This window comes from Molossus molossus, unplaced genomic scaffold, assembly GCF_014108415.1.
Source record: "Molossus molossus isolate mMolMol1 unplaced genomic scaffold, mMolMol1.p scaffold_m16_p_9, whole genome shotgun sequence".
Lineage (NCBI taxonomy): Eukaryota > Metazoa > Chordata > Mammalia > Chiroptera > Molossidae > Molossus > Molossus molossus.
Genome location: NW_023425403.1, coordinates 9,912,159 through 9,928,569, shown reverse-complemented (window position 1 = coordinate 9,928,569; position 16,411 = coordinate 9,912,159).

Genomic DNA, 16,411 nt, shown 5'->3' with positions numbered 1-16,411 from the left:
CTCCGAAGGAAACATCACGTGCTGGGGTGCGGAGCTCTGCGGGGAGAAGGACTCCTCCCCGCGTGAAATGGGGAGGAAGGAGAAAGTCCTGCTGGGTTTGCTGTCGCACCTCAAACTGCCGAGGCCTCGGCCACGCGCGTGAAGAGCGCCGAGTGGGGGGGGCACGCGCGTGACGAGCGCCAAGTCGGGGGTTAGGGGGGCCAGTGTGCGTGACGAGCGCCAAGTCGGGGGGTAGGGGGGCCACTGTGCGTGACGAGCGCCGAATGGGGGGGGCCACGTGCGTGACGAGCGCCAAGTCGGGGGGTAGGGGGGGCCACTGTGCGTGACGAGCGCCGAGTGGGGGGTTAGGGGGCCAGTGTGCGTGACGAGCGCCAAGTCGGGGGTAGGGGGGCCACTGTGCATGACGAGCGCCGAGTGGGGGGGCCACGTGCGTGACGAGCGCCGAGTGGGGGGGCTACGTGCGTGACGAGCGCCAAGTCGGGGGGTAGGGGGGCCACTGTGCGTGACGAGCGCCGAGTGGGGGGGCCACGTGCGTGATGAGCGCCGAGTGGGGGGGCCACGTGCGTGACGAGCGCCAAGTCGGGGGGTAGGGGGGCCACTGTGCGTGATGAGCGCCGAGTGGGGGGGCACGTGTGTGATGAGCGCTGAGTCAGGGCAGAAGGGCGTTACCTTGGGGGGTGGGACGGGAACAGACCCCGTGCTCCGTGGGTGCAGCGTGTGGAGCCAGGAAGTGCTGAGCTGTGGGGCGACCTTAGAAGGGATCCCCTGACATGAGTGCCTCCCAGCGTCCGCCCAGTAAGGGGGCTCACAGGTCCAGGGGTGCTCACAGGTCCAGGGGGGCTCACAGGCCCAGGGGTGCTCACAGGTCCAGGCCTGGGCTTGTCGGATCATCTCACATCACCACCAGGGGAAGGGGAGCACAGTGCAGCAAGATATTTTGAGAGAGAAACCACATTCACATAATTTTATTACATATTATTATACTTTTATTATTAGTTATTGCCAATCTCCTACTGTGCCTAGTTTATAAACTAAACTGTATCACAGGTATGGATGTATAGGAAAATGCTCAGCGTGCGCTTTCCGCCATCCCCTGGGGGTCTGGGGCCCAGCCCACGGGATGCTGGTCTGTCACACTGAGCGGCTGCTCCTTGTCGCTGAGAGGAGCCGACAGTCTCACTCTGGTCCGCTGAGTCTTGTTTGCCTCCAGCAAGTCGATCAGCTGGCGTCCTCTGTCATCTCTCTGGGACCCTTGTTACTTCCCACCACCCTCTGCGCGGCTGGAGTCTTCCCTTGATGGGAATCATGGGATCTTGAATTACAAGGTTGTTATGCAGATTAAAGAAAATGTTGGTAAAGAACCTAAGACTGTAATGGCCACAGAGTGGGCAATAAATGGGAGTTGTTTTTAAATAAATGCCTTTGTCAGCTTTGATTTTTAATCAGGTGTCCTTGAATATCAATATCAAGTGTTTTCCAGGTTATAATTTTGGCTATCGCTCCACTATATAGATAACTGAAATAGAGAAAAACACGTTTCGAAGCCCGTGTTTTGCAGATTGGTTCGCAGCCCGTTCGTGGGTATAAATCAATTTGGGTGCTCTCGGCAGCATTTTCTGAAATGAAAAGAACAGAGTAGAAGAGCATATGCAGCCGTCTATGTTCTAGAGGAGACACTGTTGTCTGAAACATGCTCAGCTTGTTCTAGAACCAGTGTGTGTTCATGTACTGGGTTGCAATGTGAAATGTATTGTCAGTTGACTTTTTTTAAATTGAAAATCACTTTTCTATACCCTAAATTGGGCCCTGGCTGGGTAGTTCAGTTGGTTGGAGTGTCCTCCCAATGCACCAAAATTTCAGGTTCAATTCCCAGTCAAGGCACGTGTAAAAATCAACCAATGAATGCCTGAATGAGTGGAACAACAAATGGATCTCTCTCTCTCTCTTCCCCTCTGCCCCCTCCCTCCCTCTCTCCCTTGCTCTCTGTCTTGAATAAATTTTTTAAAATAAATAAATTTGAAATCACTGTTTAGCTTAAACGTTTATTGGGGTTTTCATGGAATCAGATAGAATCATCCTGTATTTGGCCAGAACAGTGCTTACACGGACCAAAGGTGGCAGGAAGTGAGGAGGAGTGAATTCTAACCAACAGCCGCCCCGAGCACTTTATCCCCGACACCCACTCATCTAACAGAGTCCCGGAGAGTTCAGTTTGAGAGATTGCAGGAAACAAATTCAACCACTTTACTGTCCACATGGAGCCCTGCTTTAAAATTTTAGTTTTCCTCTACCTTAGAGCAGAATTGTGTGTTTTATTTAAGCCCCTGTTTCTTTAACAAAATGCAGAATTAGTTTGTTTCCCAATGTTCCCCACCTGAACTACCTCTGAGTCATTCTAACCATGGCATGCTTTATGGCAGAACATCGACTTTATTACTTACTGGGTTGAGTCAGTGATTAGAAACAAAAATACACTCCATTTGGCACTCACTGTGATTCCTGAAGCAAAAGGAGGGTGTCATTCTGAAGCAAGTGAGAATCAGTTTAAAATTTCTCCGTCTTTCTACATTTCACCCTTAGGCATTTCCCCTTTTCCATTTTCAGTGATTTTATTTATTACTGAAAGGGATGAAGAGTGGCAGTGTTTTAGTAGGAAAAGCCCGTCAGGCATCTCAGTGGGCCCCAGTCAGGCTGCCGAGTCAAGGCCTGCACCGGTGTCAATATCTGGTGACATGGACTCTTGTCCTCTTCCTTAGGCCACTGGGCCGTGGCTCTTGTCAACACTCAACTTCTCTCCCCCGCTGAGGACTAGACTTTTGACCGTCATTGATTCACTCATCAGAATTTGGTTCTGCAAGGATTTATGGTTTAGATGAGGAAGAGCCCGTCTTGGCACTGAAGTAACACGGACCAGGAACTACAAAGAGAACTGCATTCCCGTTTCCCTCCTGGTGTCCCCTTCCCTGTCTCCCTCCTCAGTTCCTGTAGACACTCAGAGCCCACAGCTGCTGTGAAACCCTAGAGTCTCCACGTCATGATCCCATCTTCTTACACGCCCCTCAACCACATCCAAGTTCCGTGGCTGCTTTCCCCACGAAAGCCCGTGCTAAGCGGCCCCTGATTAAATGCCTCTCTCCAGTTTGAAGGAAACTACTTGCTTAAAATAACTAGTCTTCCCACCATCACAGCCCCACCCTGGCTCCAAGTGTATGCGTCATACTCACTGCTGTTCCCTGGCGCACTGAGTCAAATTCCTCGGTTCTTCCTGAGGCCCCCTGTCCACTGGGACGTGAGTCCTATCGCCTCTCATGGTCTCCAGGACTCCCGCAGTTACCTTCTCTCTGCGTCTTCAGTTGCTGTCTGCCTTCATCCCCTCAGCCAGCATCATGCTTTAGTATCTCCTTCCAAACAAGAGCAGAAGCCCTTCTTTGGCCTCCCACCATCCCCACCTCCCTGCCCCTCTTCTTACCTGCACACCGGAGCTTCTCCTCGATGCCAGGGCTGCCTTGAGGGCTCCACGGTGCCAGGCCCACCCATCTCCACGCGGGTGTAAAAGACTCTCATCCCCCTTTTACAGCGGATCGGGTCTAGGTTATCTCTCACCTGCCCAGGTCAGTTCTTTCCAGCACTGCAAACTGGTGGCATTCTGGTACCTCTGAACACCTGCCATTTCACTTTCCAGCATGCTCACTCTATGGCGCCGACAAGCAAGCATCCTCCCTGACTCAGAAGGGATGCATCAGCATACACAGTGGGACTTGTACCCTACTGGGAACTCGGCATCCTCTGGGGAGCTCTGAGCTCCCTGGCTTCTGGACGTCCACTGAAGGCCAGGGTGTCAAAGTCCCTAGGGGTCAAAGTCAGGTCTTCCGTCTCTGAAATAAGTTCATTTTTTGTTTTGTATTCCTCGGGAGATCCCTTCAGCTTGGCATTCAACCATCAGAACAGATGGTCTTTATCTCAGCAAATGTTTCTGGCTGACAGCTTCCAGAAGATGCATGTCACAATAGGATCAGCCTCTGTGGGAGGGGGACAGAGACCCACAAGGGAAGTCTGAAGGCGTGCGGGGCAGCTGGTCCTTCACCCTGTGCGGTACGCACCTCGTCCCATCCCCTCCCTCTGAAATACTCATCCGGCAACTGTGTCCCTCCACCTTCCCCAAAACAACAAGGCGGTCCTAGGAGCCTCGCTCCCTGAGATCTAAACACATGCATCAATCCGTTGTGCTTTCTTCAAGCCACCAGAGCCCTGAAGACATGGACAACGTGAGACTGCAAACAAAGGGAGCGCGGAGGTGCGACACCCACGCGCGGTGCTGAAGTTTGCTGCGGCCCCACCAGCACCAATACCCTGTGGGGTTTGCGGATGCGGAAAGATGTTCTTGCTTTTCTGCGAAAGCCAAGAGGCTGCCAGGTTCGAACTTGCTACTATGTGTCACCTTGTGATCAAAGGAGAGTCAGACCAACAGGGACCGAATGTTTCAAAGTCTCGCCTGGCCGGGCAGTCACAAACAGGACTAACAGACCGGGTTTAGGGAAAACGCCACGCGCGAAGGAGGGGCTGCGCCCGCAGCCGCAGGGGCGCTGTGGCTGCCCAGGAAGAAGGTGGACCGTTACCGGAGGAAAGTGGTGCTATTTCTAGAGAAAAGCCCCAAATCTGTATTTTCATGTAGGCTCTCCTGGATTTTAACAGTAATTACGATATTTTTTAAGCAGGCCAAAGAAACCTCGCGGTGTGTTCGGCCCTTGGGCCCTGAGTTTGGGATCCCAGCAAAGCCACTGTGTGTGTTTGTCCTCGCACAAGAGCGTCAGGTGAGGACTGCCACCCACGTCACACGCTAACCGCCCAGCTGCGTGTCCAGGCGTGAGCCTGCCTCCGTGGGGAAGAAGGAAGAGCCTTTCCTGCTGGGTCTGGCAAAAGGAGGGGCCCCTTTCCCTAAGTTGCACAAAGAGCATGTGTGGTCCAGTAGCGACCCCATTAAACAGCATAGGGCCTAACGGGAAGCTGCCGCGGTTCCCTGGGCGCAGGACTTTTGCAGCAACAGCGGAAAATCACCCGCCCTCTCCCCATGGGCGACCTCCCAGCCTGCGCCCTTGTGTCCATTTCTCTGGCTCCTACATGGCTTGTTTGCGTCTGTGCAAGCCTTCGTGTTGGAAGTTCAATAGAAGTGATGGCTTCCATAAGATTATTCTATTAATTTTTTTTTTTATCCTCATTCGAGGGCATTTTTCCATTTTTTGTACAGAGTGGGAGGGAGAGAGAGGAAGAGAGAGAGAGAGGGAAACATCGATGTGAAAGGGACACATCGAGTGGCTGCCACCCGCACGACCAACCAGGGCCAGGGACAAACTGCAACCGAGGTATATGCCCTTAGCGGGAACCGAACCCGGGTCTCTCCGGACCGCAGGTGGACACTCTAACCACTGAGCCAAACTGGCCAGGGCAGATTATTCTATTAATTTTTATTTTGAAGTAATTTTAGATCTATAGAAAAACGACAAAAATGCTACAAAGAAATTCCTTACACTGTACTCTTCACCCAGATTCTTCAAAGGCTGCATTTATTATATTTTACCACATTCACATTATCTTGTTCTCTCTCTACCCCCCTCAGTCTATTTCTCCTGACAGACAGACAGACATGTTTCTGAACCATTGGAGACATATGCCCTTTGCTCCCAAATTCTCCAAGCCTGTATTTTCAAGGACAAAGATATTCTCTTGTGTAACTGCAGTACAGTGATCACAATCAGGAAAGGAATATCGATACAGTACTATTATCTAATATTCAGACCCTTTTGGATTGCATGGCTTTTCTCCAAGGTCCTTTGCAGCAAAAGGAAAACAGTTTTTTCTGTTCTGGATCCAGCCCAGGATCAGGCTTGCCCTTTGTAACCGTGCCCCTTGCTCTCTCGTTGGGACACTTCCATAGTCTTCTTTGTCCTGAAGACCTTGACATGTTTGAACAGTACGGGCCAGATATTTGTAGAACGTCCCTCAGTTTGGGTTTGTCCACTGGCTCCTGATTAGATTCAGGCTTCACTGTGACGCCATTCTTTCTTACCTTCACAATTAATACGTTTAGTAAGGAGATGCTTTGCTATTATACGAACCTTTTGTTCCATAGCCAGCTTTCCCCCATTGTTTCGATGGCCGATTCCTGCTTGAAACAACCTGGACCATGGAGAGCGCCAAGGGGTGCCGTGCTCATCGTTGGCACGCCCCAGTTGGCATTCCGCTCCCTGTCTCTACTTACATCAGCTTGGACTCCCGTGCGGGGTTTATTCCGTAATCCATTTTATCATAGTGTAGTTTGCTGTTCCATTTCCCCCATATTTGGCCAGTGAATACCCTACCAAACTGGCTCCTGTGTCCTTTTGAAAGGGCCCCATTGCACTCGAGCAATTCTTTATTTTCTGGCACAGCTATACTCATGGGGTTATTTGTAAGGGTGTTTTGGTTTGTTTGTTTTTTTTTTGTTAATCTTCACCCAAGGATATTTTCCATTGATTTTTAGATAGATTGGAAGGGAGGGAGGGAGAGAGAGAGAAACATCGATGTAAGAAAGACATATCGATTGGCTGCCTTCTGTATGACCCCAACTAGGGCTGGGGATCGAACCTGCAACCCAGGTACATGCCCTTGACTGGGAATCAAATCTGTGACCCTTCAATCCACAGGACAATACTCTAACCGCTGAGGCAAACCAGTCAGGGCTCATGGAGTTATTTGTTAGTGAATTCTTGAACAAAACCCCGCAATGTGGTTCCATGAAACAGTTCTGTAGAGAGCCAAGATGCTGTGATCCAAAAATACCACTGATGGTCTAGCTGGATTCAAGGCTGTAACTCAAAGAAACCGTAGGAATATAGACTCTTCCACCAATCTTTTGTACATACTGCTTCTCCTAAACAGGTTTTTGATAATTGGACATCAGGCAATTTACGATGTTTCCTGGCCAAGGTCAGCAGCGTTGTTCAAGAACTTCCTGTGGTGATGGAAATGTTCTATATCTGTGTTATCAAGAAGGCAGCCTCTCGCCACATGTGGAGACTGAGCATTTGAAATGTGGCTGGTGCAACTGAGAAACTAAATGCTTCATTTAGATTAGTTTATTGTCAGAGGGGGTGGGAGGGGAGGGAAGAGATAAACCCCAGAACTTACATGCATGTATGTGTAACCATGGACGTAGACAGCAATGCTGGGGATGGGGTGGGGGGGATCGGGAGGAGGGTGTCAATGGTGGGGGGGGGGAGCAGAAACATCTGTAAAAAAAAATTTAATTTAAAAAAATAAAAATAAAATGACTAAATTAGTTTATTGTCATTGTAACTTATATAAGCGCATGTGGCGAGTGGCTACCATATCGGGCACACAGATCCAGAGGGAAGGTCTCCTATGACGTGGACAGAGGATGGATTTAAACGTAATAGAGGAGAAATGATGAAAGGCAGCCCTCGATGATTAAACAGTGAAATCACATAAGTGGCTGTATTTATGTGCTATTTAAAGAGTAGATTGTGAGATCACTGTGACCCACCGCGGTTTCTCCTCACGTGTGGCAGGATCATCACAGCGTTGGCTTCGGGAATATCCGTCCATACGCTCTTTTCTGCTGAGCATGCACATCAAGGGTGGTTTCAAATCAGTGACCGTGGGGGGCTGTGAAGGAAGGGAGGGAGACAAAAATAGAAGTCTTACTTTATGTGCCCTTAGCTGAATTTTACTTAAATATGCTTTGTTTATGAATTGTCTACATACTTTGTGGAAGGACAAACAGGGTTGCCTGACCCTGAAGACCTAGGTTGCCTGGCAACAGTCTGAGTGGTACTGGAGCCTACCCTCTCGCAGCAGGAGGGGCTGTGCTCAAAGGCCATGCCCCACAAGGTCAACAGGTGCTAGCAACAGGTGCGCCAGACAGCAGACTCCTGAATGGCTGCCATCTAACCTCTCGCCTGATGCCCATGCAGACATCGTGTCCCAGTTGGCAAGGCACTGTCATGCTTGCTCTATAAACAGGGAAAGCAACTAGGTGGGGGTAAGGGACTTGAGTCCTTCTCTTGGAGTCTAGACTCATATTAGTGCAACTTGCCCTGACCCAAGTGTCCCTCCCTCCACAGAGTGCTGAGATCAGACACCAGTGTCTGCTCAACCTCAGCTCATAAGTTCCGGACTGTACAAAAAAATGCAGTTAGCTCTGGCCGGTTTGGCTCAGCGGTTAGAGTGTTGGCCTGCGGTCCAGAGAGACCTGGGTTCGGTTCCAGCTAAGGGCATGTGCCTCAGTTGCAGTTTGTCCCTGGGCCTGGTTGGGTCGTGCGGGTGGCATCCACTCGATGTGTCCCTTTCATGTGGATGTTTCTCTCTCTCTCTCTCTTCCTCTCTCTCCCTCCCACTCTATCTGAACAAAAAATGGAAAAATGTCCTCAGGTAAGGATATAAAAAAAATGCACAGTTAGAAAGACACATTTTAATAGAAATAATCTATATTTCCCTCCAAATAGCTGACCTCAAAGGAAATTGTTGATGAAAATTCAATATATGATCACAGAGGAAAGAATGCACTTGAATGAGACCTGGGTGGCAGGGAGGTTTCATTGTTAATTTTCTGACTTGACAGTGGTGGTTCGTTTAGGCAGGAGAATGTCCTTGTTCGTAGGAATCACCAACTAAAGAATTCAGGGTGATGGGCATCATGTCAGCAACTCACTCTCAAACGGTTCAGAGAAGTTTCTGCTACTATTCTTGAAACTTTTCCTTCTGTTTGAAATTATTTAAAAATCAACAAAAAAGGAAATCCACTCCCCTCCACGGAGAGGCCCTCCCTGGCCACGTGCTCACACTTCCTCTCCGCATCAGGACTGTTTGTTTACACCCGTATTGGTTTCCTTTCCTTCCTTCTCCACAGACCCGGGTTGTGGGCAGAGTGGAGACCTGGCTGTCGCCCCAGCATGGGACCCTGTTCCGGGCTGAGGGTAGATGGGAAGGTTTTTGCTTTCTTGACACCTTTCTTGGTGGCTGGCAGGTGGAAATGAGGTTGGCACAGTCGCCCTCATCTTGTGATGATGAGGCAACACGCATGGGGATGAACGCCAGGGCTCTGAGGACCGCAGGGTGGAACCGAGCGCGGGAACAGCCTGGGTCCCTGACGGCCAGTCTGAGCTGCTGCGCCAGCTCTGGTCTGCCCTCCTCGCTGCTCCTTGCCCTGGGAGAAACAAAAGCCCTTTTTGTTTAAGCCACTGTGGCCAAGTCTCCAGTTCTTTGCAGCGGAAGCATTTCTAACTAATGCACCTTCTCTGTGTATTATGTGTGTATCTAAATACACACACGTGTGTTTGTAAGTATTCATGTCTGTATGTAAGGCTAGTGGATTTTTAAAACAGAGATGAACCATACTATCCATATCGTTCTGCATATTCCTCTTTAATTTTTTACTTGACAATATCTGAAGGCTCATTCTACGTCTGTCCTTTTAAACACATTGTAAACAAGCCACCATTTATCTCCCCGTCGCCCTCCTGTTCTGAGTACCAGCCATCGCCGCCACGCTGCCTGCCGTGTTCTTGGGCGTGTGTCTGCGTGCGTCACTGTTTCTGCAGCACAGTCCGAGGAGAAGAGTTGCTGTCAGAGACTACTTATGTGTGACATTTGCCAGGTGCTGGAGAATTGCTGTCTCGGGACTGTACCTTTAAACGCCTGCCAACAGAGTTCAGAGCCCGTTCACCCACACACCTAAGCAGAATAGTGTCGGCTTTTAAATGAGCAAAGGATGGCATATTGTTGTCATTCTCATTCACATTGATCTGACTCCTAGTGAATCTGAACATCTTTTCATGCACTTTGAGGCCATTTGTATTTCTTTGGACTGTTAGTGTCTGTGACACATGTTTTCACTGGACTGTTCACCCTTTTCCTGTTGACATGCGGGAGGTTTTGATACACTAAGTGGCAGAGAGGCAGGACAGCCTACAGTCTCTCCTGCACAGTCTCGAACCGAATGCCTCCTGCGACCCGTCCGCTCACCGGCCCGTGCTGGGTGGAGTGTCTCCTCTCTGCCCGGGCTTCTTCGTGGATCTGATGCCATTTGCTTTCCATATTCCAGAAATCTCCTCCCCGCCCAAATTCCGATTCGCAAATGACACCCTTTCTTTTCCAGCTCTGTGATGGACTTAATCTCTTAAGAAATACATTGTGTAGCACTTTAACCAGATGATTGGAGCCAGGGAGAGGGGAAAGACAGACACTGACTGTGTCATCTGCAAAGAGTGAGCACACTCTGCCTTTGCCCTCTCCCGTCATTGTCAAGGGCAACGTTTCCAGGAGTGCAGTCAAAGGAGGGGGTGTTGCCTCACACGGAAAGTACTTCCAATACCAAGAAGAGCTAGTGGAAATCTGTGGGTTTTTCAGGAAAGAGGGAAGATAAAAGTCATTTGTTCCAAAAGGTTAGAGCTACTATATGTTTACGTGGTTAATAATAGACCAATAAATTAATAAAGGAATGTCTTTCCCAGTTGTTTTTAATTAAATGTGAATGTCCCTGGGATGCTGATAGATGATCCAATGCTTAAATCTCCAAATGAGCTTTAACATCAAGGTTAGAATATCAAAAATGAAAGCTAGAGCACATGATTGAAAGTCTGTGCAAGAGTTCAGGAAATAACTTGAGGAGAATTCACACTAGGGAGTCTTTATGTCTGTGTCTTAGAGAATTTATTTGAACATATCAAAGTACTAATTTTTTTCAAAAAGGAGGTCCTGCCTGGCCAGGTGGCTCAGGTGGTTGGAGCATCTTCCTGTGCACCAAAAGATTACAGGTTCGATTCCTGGTCAGGGCACATGCCTGGATTGCGAGTTTGATCCCCAGTCAAGGCACATGCAGGAGGCAACCCATTGATGTTTCTCTCTCACATCGACCTCTCTCTGTCTCTCTCTCTCTTTTCCTCTCTCTCTAAAATCAATAGAAATATCCTCAGATGAAGATTTTTTTAAAAGGAGGTCCTTATGATACCTTTGAAAGTAATCAGAAACATGGCTTCCCCTAGAAATGTGTTCCAAAGTCCTGGAAGAGAAAATGGTAGAACTGAAGGAATGTGGTGCTGAAGTCCCTAAAAGACTGGTATAAGTAAGAACTGCTTGCTGATATTTAGGACAAGGGATATTGGCCAAGGTGCAGAGCAAAGCAGAGTAGGGGACAGAGAGACACGAGAATGATAACACGTGTGAGTCCATCGAGCAGGACCAGCCGGCGCTGGAGTGAGGAAATGCAGCAGACCCCAGCTCCTGAAGTGGCAGGGGGACCAGGAGCAGCCATGACAGCAGGGGCGACAGTGTCACGGCACAGCCAGAGCAATGTGTACAAGCATACGCTGCAGGAATTAGGGCCACCCAACCCCTGAGAATCAGAACCCATGGACAGTGTATAGATATGCAGAGAGATTTTCTCCAAGGAACTGGCTCACACAATCATGGAGGCTGGCAAGTCCAATATCTGCAAGGTGGACCAGTAAACTGGAGACCCAGAGAAGAGTTGCAGCTCAAGTTCAAAGGCTCTCCGCTGGCAGAATTCCTTATTCAGGGGACCTCAGTCTGTTTACTCTTAAAGCTTTTGACTGATCAGATGAGGCCCACCCAGATCATGGAGGGTAATATACTTTATTCAAAGTCTGCTGAGTTAAATGTTAATGTCATCTAAAATTTACCTTCACAGCAACATCTAGACTAGTGTTTGACCAAATATCTGGTTACCATGCCCTAGCCAAGTTGACATGTAAAATTAACCATCACAACTACCCTTCTTCCTGGGTTCTTCCTCAACTGGCCGGGAGGGCTGGGGTGATGAGGAGGCTGGATTTCCTGCAGCTCCAAGGGAGTGAAGACATGGCACTTGGTTTCTATTGTTATTGCCTGGATCTGAGGGGGAAAGGCATTAGAATAAGCCCTGGAAACTAATCATGTTGTAAAAAAAATTAGCATTGCCCTGGCCGGTTTGGCTCATCGGTTAGACTGTCGGCCCGTGGACCAGAGAGTCCCGGGTTCGCTTCTCACTAAGGGCACATACCTCGGTTGCAGTTTGTCCCCAGCCCTGTTTGGGGTGTGTGGGTAGCAACCAGTTGATATGTCTCTCATCGATTTTTCTCTCTCTCTCTTCTTCCCTCTCTCTCTCCCTCTCTATCTAAAAAAAAATGCAAAAATGTCCTCGGGTGAGGATTAAAAAAAAAAAATAGCATTATTGACTCTTGCCATCTGCGTGAATATGCCCAGTAAGTCAGTCTATACACACATGCCCCGAGTCCGGACAAACCCTCCTGACGCACTGAAGCCCATCACCCTCACGCCTCAGTCGGTGGTAGTTTATTAAGACAGTCCTGGGAAGCGAATACAGTGTGTTGTGCAGAATTTAAGGGAAAGTGGAACACAATGGGCCTCAGGAACATGGGGACCAACGTGGCCCCAGGGACCCAGCAGGAGGCATGTGGACCTTGGGATCATGCTCCTCTCCATCTTGAGCTCCAAGCTCCGGCTCTTTCACTCTGTGTGTGTCTCTCTCTCTTTTTATTTTTATTTTTATTTTTTTTTTTAGAGAGAGAGAGGGAAACATCGATATGTTGTTCCAGTTATTTATGCATTCATTGGTTGCTTCTTGTATGTACCTTGACTGGGGATCGAACCCACAACCTTGGTTTATCAGAGATGATGCTCTAACCTACTGACCTACCTGGCCATGGCCTCGATCTGTGGTTCTTAACTTAAATAAAATGAGAGAAAAAAATCTGTCCAGGCATATACCCGATGCTTCCCTTGGTCAGCTCACCATGGAGAAGGTCAGGTGCTGAAACTGTGCTAGTTAAGACCTGTCCCTGGTAAGTAGGGGGTCAGTTCTCAGGAAAAGGGGGTGTCGGGGAGACTAAATATTTCCAAACCTTATCTACTGCACATCTGTCATGTAACTGAGATAGACCAATGCCTTCCAATTCTGTCTGATAATCATAATCTCCTAGAGAACTTTTAAAATTGCAGATCACTGGGCCCCACTTCAGATTTACCTAATGGAAATCTCAACAACTTTGACCTGGGACCTTTTTCCCCCCAGAGGCACTAGGCGATTAATGATGCACCAGTAGGAAGAGTGAGCTAGAGCCAAATAAGGATGTTGGCGAAGATGCTTGGTAGGTGAGACTTGGTGTGGGCTGGGAGGATGCATGGGACTCTGTTGACACAAAGAAGCAAATTCCAGGCAAAGCCTTAAAAAGCTTCTGTGAGTCCTCATAAATTAAATTGCTGTGTGCACCCAAAAAAGCGGCCAAGGAAAGACAAGTGGATGTGTAAGACGGACTCGTTTTTGTAAGCTGACTCTCCTGTATGGGTTTGTCTTTGAATTTATTGCATGCTGTCATGTCATGATCAGTCTAATGAATCAACAGATTTAACCCTTTTTCTTTTTTTTTTTTTCATCTTCACCTGAGGACATGTTCCCATTTTTTGTTCAGATGGGGCAGGGGGGGAGAGAAACATCGACGTGAAAGGGACCCATCGAGTGGCTGCCTCCCACACAACCCAACCAAGGCCGGGGACAAACTGCAACCGAGGTACTGAACCCGGGTTTCTTTGGACTGCAGGCCGGTGCTCTAACCACTGAGCAAAACCAGCCAGAGTGATTTTACCCTTTTTCTACAAGAATTGTGTCATAACCTGGAGGAATCAGGGCACGTTTGGATTCAAAGGCTTAACTGCAACACAGCAAACTCTACCCCATAGCATCTGGATTTTATAATAAAAATATTGACATTCTGCCAGCAACCAGGAAGGAACATGATTTATTTCAATATCTTGGCCAAATCACTTATCAACGCCTGTCTTGGAAAGATCTTTTTTCTTCAGCCTTGATTTGGAACTTATCTGCACGTGTCACTATACTGATAATTATAGCTGAAAAACTAGATGTACTCTTTCTATATATTTGCACTCCAGAGGGTGGAGTTCTCTAAAATGTCACTCATGCACTTGCATAAACACACACACACACACACACACACACACACACACACACACCACTTCCCAAGGTCCCATTTAGAATAAAGGACGCTTCTAACCACACTCACCTCTACCTAGCACCTATTAATAACTACTTGTTGTGAATAATACAGATTGAGACTTTTGCAAAATAGGTAGTTTCGAATGCCCTCTGGAATTTTCCCCGTAGGCAACACAGAGCAGTTAACGTATCTTACCTTGGGATGAGCCTCGGATGAATAAACACTTACTGTGTGCCAGGCGCTGTGCTAGGTGCTTTTGTTAAATCATTTAAACCTCGCAACAATCTAACAGGTAGGTTCTGTTATTATGATCACCATTTAACAAATGAGGCAACTGGGGAACATGGAGATGACTTAATGAACCCAAGTGACACAGCTCATAAGCCATGGTGCCTGGATTCAAACTCAGCCAGTCTGTCTCTGGGGCTGTGGCATCTTAAGAAATATATTGGGTCTTTGCCCCCAGTTCCTGTCACAGAGCTCCTAAAACGGAAGTTCTTGAGTGATAGGAATGTCTCTTGTTATTCATAATACTTCTATCCATCACATCTGAGTTTATGCTCATGAGGTCATGCAGGGTGGAGCCCCTACATTAGCCTCAGGATGGGGCTGGTCACCAGAAAGACCAAGTTATTAGAAGGTTGAAACTTTCAGCCCCACCCACCGCCCTCTGGGAAGGGTTGGGGTTAGTGGCTGGAGATTAAGCTCTATAAAACTCTTGAATAACAAGGTTTAATGAGCTTCCCAGGTGGTGAACATATCCGGGTACACACCAGAGAAAGCATGGAAACTCTGGACCCCACCCCCAACCCTTGCTCTGTGCATCTCCTCTACCTGGCTGTTTCTGGGTTGAATCCTTTATAATAAACCAGTAAATCTAAGTAGAGTGTCTCTGAGGTCTGTGACCTGTTCTAGCAAATTACTGAAGCTGAGGAGAGGGTGATGGGTCCCTGATTTACAACTGGTCGGTCAGAAGTACAGGTGAGGTAGGACTTTCAACTGGTATCTGAAGTGGGGGCAGTCTTGCGGGACTAAATCCTTGAGTCTCTGGACTCTGAGACTGACTCCAGGTAGTAGTATCAAAGTTAACTTGAATTGTGGGACACCCCGTTGGTGTCTGGAGAATGGGTTGTTGGTGCTCTCAGCTTCTACACTATTTCCTCTCCCAGTGGTAATGGTGTACCCTGTGAAAATGGATGATATCTCCCAAGGAAGTGACAGCGAATGAAGAAGTTAGTTGAGTACAGAACTTAGAAGAAACTTTGTTTTGGGGACCAAAAAAAAGTGCAAAGGAGACAGACAAATGGCCAGAGATTGGAGAACTCTGCACCACAGTGTCCAAGAGACCCAAGAACAATCCATGTCAGGGGTCAAATGCCTTCAAGACTTCACAAAGGAGAAAGTCCCTGAGAACTTTTTACTGGACTTTGGGGCTATGGGTGACTTTCAGAAATACAGGTCCTGAAGAGGACCAGTGTCAAGATGCACAGTGCAGAGGTTTCGGGCAGAGCCAACAGTGAGGAAGTGCAGTTCTAGGAAGACTTGTTCTGTCAGAACACTTGCTGTTGAAATCAATGAGAAAGAGAAACAAGAAGCTATTAGCAAAGTGTAAAATCTTCATTGGCATGTTTGCTTTTGGTGAGTTGTACACTTGAAAACTGTTTAGTCTTGTGATCCAATATCTCCCCTCCCTCCAATAAATTCTATTTTTTTAAAAAAGAGAAAGACATAGTAGGTGCTCAGTTAATTCACAGACAAATGAAAATAGTAGCTCACATTTATTTTGTGCTTTCTATTTTTCAGGCACCATTCTAAGCACTTTACCTGTATTAACTCATTTATTATTTCCAACCATACTATGTGAAGTACTGCTATTATTATCATCACCCCAATTATACGTGAGGAAACAGGCACAGAAAGATCATCACTTGCTCAAGTCTGCACAATACTGATTGTAATGAAGGATTTGAAGATCAGATGGAGACAGGATTTTAGAGGATCTTATTTTTTAAAATAAATTTATAGTAAATTGCATTCATTATCCAGGGAATGGGTATGATCGTGAGAGGCATTAGGAAGCCTGGCAGATGTATAAGATACAAGAGCATTAGAAAAACAACTCTCTTCTTCCCCACTCTGCCCTCAGCACCCAGCACCATGGGAATTCCATAAATATCTGTTAAAGAATAAAGTAGTAACTCCAAGCTATGAAATATTATGATCACATTGGTAATATTTGTTGATGTAATTTTTAGCCATGATGAAAAGAAAGAAGTAGTGAAAGATAAAAGTAGCTATTTTCTATTCCCTACCTTCTTTAGTTTTTTATATGAAGAGTGCTTCTTGTTAAAATCTAAATCTAGACTTCCGGTCAAGATGGC